Source organism: Enhydra lutris, unplaced genomic scaffold, assembly GCF_002288905.1.
Source record: "Enhydra lutris kenyoni isolate GAN:26980312 unplaced genomic scaffold, ASM228890v2 scaffoldscaffold71, whole genome shotgun sequence".
Lineage (NCBI taxonomy): Eukaryota > Metazoa > Chordata > Mammalia > Carnivora > Mustelidae > Enhydra > Enhydra lutris.
This window is the reverse complement of record NW_019154155.1, coordinates 5,960-12,010: the sequence shown is the minus strand read 5'-3', so window position 1 is coordinate 12,010 and position 6,051 is coordinate 5,960. Positions and strand designations below refer to the sequence as shown.

At 45.8% G+C, this 6,051-nt stretch overlaps 1 pseudogene across 1 annotated transcript; it reads left to right on the top strand.

Annotated features, from left to right (window-relative positions):
* The first annotated feature begins 278 nt into the window (after positions 1 to 278).
* Positions 279 to 1,430, top strand: LOC111159913 (annotated as a pseudogene). Its single transcript, XR_002641443.1, has one exon. The product of XR_002641443.1 is annotated as a casein kinase I pseudogene (transcript).
* Positions 1,431 to 6,051: the final 4,621 nt, after the last annotated feature.

Sequence of the window (6,051 nt, the reverse complement as noted above, 5' to 3'; positions counted from 1 at the left end):
GTCGTCGTGAAGGCGAGCCAGCGGCGGCCGCCCAGAAACAAGTGGCCCAGGCTGGTAACCGCGAGAACCCCCTCACAAACTGCGGCCTGGCGAAAAGAAGCCTGAGTGAGCGGCGGTGATCAGCTTCCCCTCGGCCGATTCTGGGCCCTGTAACACCTTGGAAGAGCCAACGTTTTCCGTTTCCTGCCGCCCTCCTCCGCAGCCTTGTTCCGCGGACGAGCCCCAGAGGCCTCCGTCCCCTCCTCAGCGGTGTCGGGGCTTGGCCCCAGCCTCCATCTTCGTCTCTCAGGATGGCGAGCAGCAGCGGCTCCAAGGCCGAATTCATTGTCGGAGGGAAATATAAACTGGTACGGAAGATCGGGTCTGGCTCCTTCGGGGACATTTACCTGGCGATCAACATTACCAACGGCGAGGAAGTGGCAGTGAAGCTAGAATCTCAGAAGGCCAGGCATCCCCAGTTGCTGTACGAGAGCAAACTCTATAAGATTCTTCAAGGTGGGGTGGGCATCCCCCACATACGGCGGTATGGTCAGGAAAAAGACTATAATGTGCTAGTCATGGATCTTCTTGGACCCAGCCTCGAAGACCTCTTCAATTTCTGTTCAAGAAGGTTCACAATGAAAACTGTACTTATGTTAGCTGACCAGATGATCAGTAGAATTGAATATGTGCATACAAAGAATTTTATACACAGAGACATTAAGCCAGATAACTTCCTAATGGGTATTGGGCGTCACTGTAATAAGTTATTCCTTATTGATTTTGGTTTGGCCAAAAAGTACAGAGACAGCAGGACAAGGCAACACATACCATACAGAGAAGATAAAAATCTCACTGGCCCTGCCCGATGCACTAGCATCAATTTACATCTTGGTATTGAACAGAGTCGCCGAGATGACATGGAATCATTAGGATATGTTTTGACGTCTTTTAATAGAACCAGCCTGCCATGGCAAGGACTAAAGGCTGCAACAGAAAAGCAAAAATACGAAAAGATGAGTGAAAAGAAGATGTCCACTCCTGTTGAAGTTTTATGTAAGGGGTTTCCTGCAGAATTTGCCATGTACTTAAACTATTGTCGTGGGCTGCGCTTTGAGGAAGCCCCGGATTACATATATCTGAGGCAGCTATTCCGCATTCTTTTCAGGACCCTGAACCCACCAATATGACTACACATTTGATTGGACAATGTTAAAGCAGAAAGCAGCACAGCAGGCGGCCTCTTCAAGTGGGCAGGGCCAGCAGGCCCAAACCCCCACAGGCAAGCAAACGGACAAAACCAAGAGTAACATGAAAGGTTTCTAAGCATGAATTGAGGAACAGAAGAAGCAGAGCAGATGATGGGAGCAGCATTTGTTTCTCCCCAAATCTAGGAATTTTAGTTCATATGTACACTAGCCAGTGGTTGTGAACAACCATTTACTTGGTGTAAAGAACTAATTTCAGTATAAACTGGCTCTGGGCAGCACGGGTGATGCCGTGTCCCGAGTTGTAGCCGCTGTAATTGTGAATATTAACTGAGATAGTGAAACATGGTGTCCAGTTTTCTGTTGCATTTTTTCAAGTGGGAAAGTTAACTAAATGGTTGACACACACAAATTGGTGGAGAAATTGTGCATATGCCAATTTTTGTGTTAAAATCTTTTATTTTGAACTATACTGCTTTGAGATCTCATTTCAGAAGAACGGCATGAACAGTCTTCAGCCACAGTTGTGATGGTTGTAAATGCTCACAATTGTGCATTCTTAGGGTTTATCCATCCCTGGGGTTTGCAAGTTGTTCACTTAAAACATTCTTAAAATGGTTGGCTTCTTGTTTGCAAGCCAGCTGATATGGTAGCAACCAAAGATTCCAGTGTTTGAGCATACGAAAGACTCTGCCTGCTTACCCGTGCTAGAAATAACAGCATCTAAAGTGAAGACTTAAGAAAAACTTAGTGACTACTAGATTATCCTTAGGACTCTGCATTAACTCTATAATGTTCTTGGTATTTAAAAAATGCATATTTGTCACAGAAATTTAGTTAACATCTTACAACTGAACACGTATGTATGTTGCTTAGATAAATGTAATCACTGTAAACATCCATATGATCTGGGATTTTGTTTTTATTTTGAAATGAGAGCATTTTTTGTTTACAAGTTCATTAAAAACTAAAAACTGTTTCTGTAAAAAAAAAAAAGTCAGGCCTTAGGGCAAAAAAAATTTGGAGAAATGTCCTGGAAAATGAGTATGGTTTCTATTGGAAACGATAAAAAACCAAAAAACAAAAAACAAAAACAAAAAAACCCCACACACACATAAGCATGAACATTTTTGAGTGGGAGGAAAAGAAAGACAATTCATTAGACTGAAGGGAAAAGGAACAGGAAGGGGTGTGGCAGCGAGCAGACGACCCCACAACAACCTTCAGATTCCCTTCCTTATTTTATCTGGAGACAAGTGTGGTCTCGCATATATAAATCACTTGGGGTGACTAAGCTGAAGGTGGGGTGGGAGGCACAACCAGGTCTGTCCACCATCACTGGTGTGATGAGCAAGCGATGCTTAGGTGGGAATCAAAGCAGGAGACACAATTTCATGCCATCACGCGGTTCTCTTGTAAAGCACCAGCTGCTTCTGAAACGCCCACCCGGCTGGGGGTGAAACGAGCAGGTAGATTTTCCAGGACGGGCTGCAATTGTGTAAGCTTTCCATCAGACATTTGTTCCATCTGAAATAATGTTGCTCCTCCTGCCCTGGCTTCCATCTACCAGGTGCCTCAAGCTCCACGTGGGAGGGACTGGTGCAGAACCTGAGGAGGTGAAAATGCTGAAGTTACCCTGGAGGTGACAGCAAGCACAACAGATGCTGGGATTGGAGAGGTTCTGAGAGAAAGTCTCATGCTCAAGGCTGCTACTTTGCCTGAAGCTAGTTAGTGAGCATGTAATACTATAGTTAATCAGGCTTATTATACTGGATGTTCTGGGATTTTTTTTTTTTAAAGAATTCTTTTTCCTAAGAAACAGATCAAAGGAAAGAAAACCATCAGCTTTCTTAGTCAGGTGGTTGGATTTCCCCATACTTTTCCTCTTCCATTAGATAACTGTATCACAACATTTGCTGGAGGCAGTGAGGGGCGGTTTCTGGGAACACACCCACCATACATCATAGGATACTCGAATGGAGTGGGAGTTCCTAAAGCCTCTGCCTGCCATCCGTTCCCACCTGTCCAGGGCTGTATTCACACAGGCAGAGGGCTTTCACCAAAGACTGCAGAGGAATTCAACCAGGAAAATATGGGTCATTATCATTAAAGAGGTTGTTCCAAAACCTCATTTAGGCAAGTCTTAACTTTGAACTTTTTCTAAACACTTACCAGGGGTGCTCCTAGAAAATAAAATTGTCTTCTTGCTCCCTTCTAGAAAACCAGCCTGGCAGCAGTGGCAAAGTCAAGAGGGGTGGGGGAAGAGGGAGAAGTCAAAAGGCAAAACGTGCACAGTTAACCTGTAATATATCTGCCTCTGAATTATCCCGCCTTGTTTTATCCCATGTCGTCTGTTTAACTCTCATGCCACCCCTGCCGGGTGATGCTAAGCTCTGGGTTTGGAGTGACAGCAAGACGGTTATGATGTCCTGTTTTGGCAGCTGGAGCCTGACTGGTGAGGGCTTAGTGGTGTTCCAGAAAGGCCAGTCCTATTACCAAAGCCCTTTACCTTAGCATTCACGTTCATGGTGTCAAGAGCATCATCCAGATTTGTGATTTCATTAACATCCAGGGGTTGACCATGACTCATTGTTGAGGGCACGGCAGTGGGCATCTGGCTAGTTTCATAGCAGCCAAGTAAGCTTCCCTCGTCAATTATGACTGTCTTGAAACCGGCCAGTCTTGACAGGGGCAATTAATTCCTGGTCCAGAAGCAGCCCAGCATCCACACAGCTGGCTAACAGTTTGGTACTTGCTGAATGAACCATGTACTTTCCTAACATCACCTAGCAAGTGCAGGGTTGTCTTACTGGGAGTCCCCCAGCATTCAGAGGTACGAAGAAAGCACATACAATGAGAAGGTCCTGGTGTAGGCAACAGGAAATCTCCAGGGAGAGGATACTTTATTCTGGTCGGCAAGCTAGTGTCCCAACAGGAGGGCGGAGTGAAATCTGAGGAGGGGCAGTGAAGAGATAGTAGGATCCCAGTCTCAGGAACAGTGGATCTCTGTCCACTGTAACCTCCCTGAGGACAGATACCCAGTGTATTGTGCTCACAGCTAGATTCTCAACACTTAGCCCATTGTAAGTGCTCAATAAATGCTTGTTGAATGAACGAAGAGCTTAGAGAAGGACAAGGAGGCATCTGTGCAGGCATGATCAATGGGGAAAACAGCAAATATTCTCACAGAAGAAATGCTATGATAGAGTGCAGCCCAACATTTCCACAGATCTCCCTTCCAAGAGAAGAGAGAAGAGAATTCTTGTCCCAGAGGGATCTGGAGTAAAGTCTTGGGACAATAAAGCACATTTAGCAATATACACTGATAGTCTGGTTTATGACATATAGCCATCACCTGGTTGTCCTGAGGTCCTTCGCATGGACACCTCTTGACCTAGCTCCTGGACTGCCCCCATGAGAGAGGCCTTTGGATAACTCTTACCTTCTTTAAGTATCTGTAGAGCCTTCGAGGTCTACCCCTGAGGGATTGTGGCCCCGAGAGCCAGAGCTGTCTCCCCTCCCTCCATGTTCTTCTTTCCTGCTGAAGATCTTGGGATTACCTCTTCTCTCCAGAGATGTTGACCTCCTGCCTCAGAGGCATGGCCCCTACCTGGGGCAGCAACAAGAGAGATATCCTAACTCAGCACAGTGAGTCCAACAAGGGTACCAGGGATGCCCAAGGACACTAGAGGAGGTTGTTCAAGGGATGCAATCTGTGGAAATTAAGACAACATCGGGAGGCATTTCTTAAGCTGTGGACTACCAAAATAGACTAACAGCAGTGTGAATTCTGCTTGGAAGCACTATAAAATGAGAATAGCCCCTCATCTGCTTGGACCACATAAGCATGTGCTTATCTGTAAATGGAGGGTGAACCAAATGCTCTTGTCAGCCTTCTGAGAGTCCATGATTCTACAGCCCCGTGTTTATACGGCACCTTTCAATATGTTATTGTTGCCCAGTTTCAAACAAGTCGTCGGATATTCTTATTCTATAGCTGAGGAATGTAGGCCACAGCATGTTGGACCATTTGCCCAAAGTTAAGCTGAAAGCTAGCCTTTGTCAGCTTTCTGTTATCCTCTGAGGAGATTCCAAAATCAGCGATGTTCTGGTTTCGGGCTTATAATTAGCTTCCAGAAAATGATGACAGATCATCCTGCTACATTAAAGCCTATCTTTTTCCCCTAAAACCTGACACAAAGTCCCTACACCAGCAGCGATGACCCAGTTTATTTTTCTCATGTATGGAGTTCTGAGGTGTGAGAAGAACAGGCTGTAGTTAACAGGTGTCTGGAGCTCCTGACCCTTGCTCCTTTCTAAAGAACACAGTTGCCTGTGGTGGGTGGGGAGATGTCCCACCTGGCTGGAGCCTCAGCTCTTAGAGGTCACTGAACCTCAGCTTTCATCCCTGAATTCTGAGGGAGTTCAGAATTCACTATGGGTAGTTACTGGCTGCAAGTGTCTTAGAAGACCTGACAGGGGCGCCTGGGTGGCTCAGTGGGTTAAAGCCTCTGCCTTCAGCTCAAGTCATAGTCTCAGGGTCCTGGGATCGAGCCCCGCATCTGGCTCTCTGCTCAGCAGGGAGCCTGCTTCCTCCTCTCTCTCTCTCTCTGCCTGCCTCTCTGCCTACTTGTGATCTGTCAAATAAATAAATAAATAAAATCTTTAAAAAAAAAAAAAAAGAAAAAAGAAGACCTGACAGGTCAGTACAGGAGCTTCCAGTGATTTCTCTCTTTGTCTTGGGTACTCTCCCTCATTTCAAAATATTTAAGGCCATCTGAATGGCCCTGGATTTTCTGAGGGGACCCCTGGATTTGGAGTTATCTCAGGCCCCAAAGTAGTCAAGACCATTCACTATTCACTG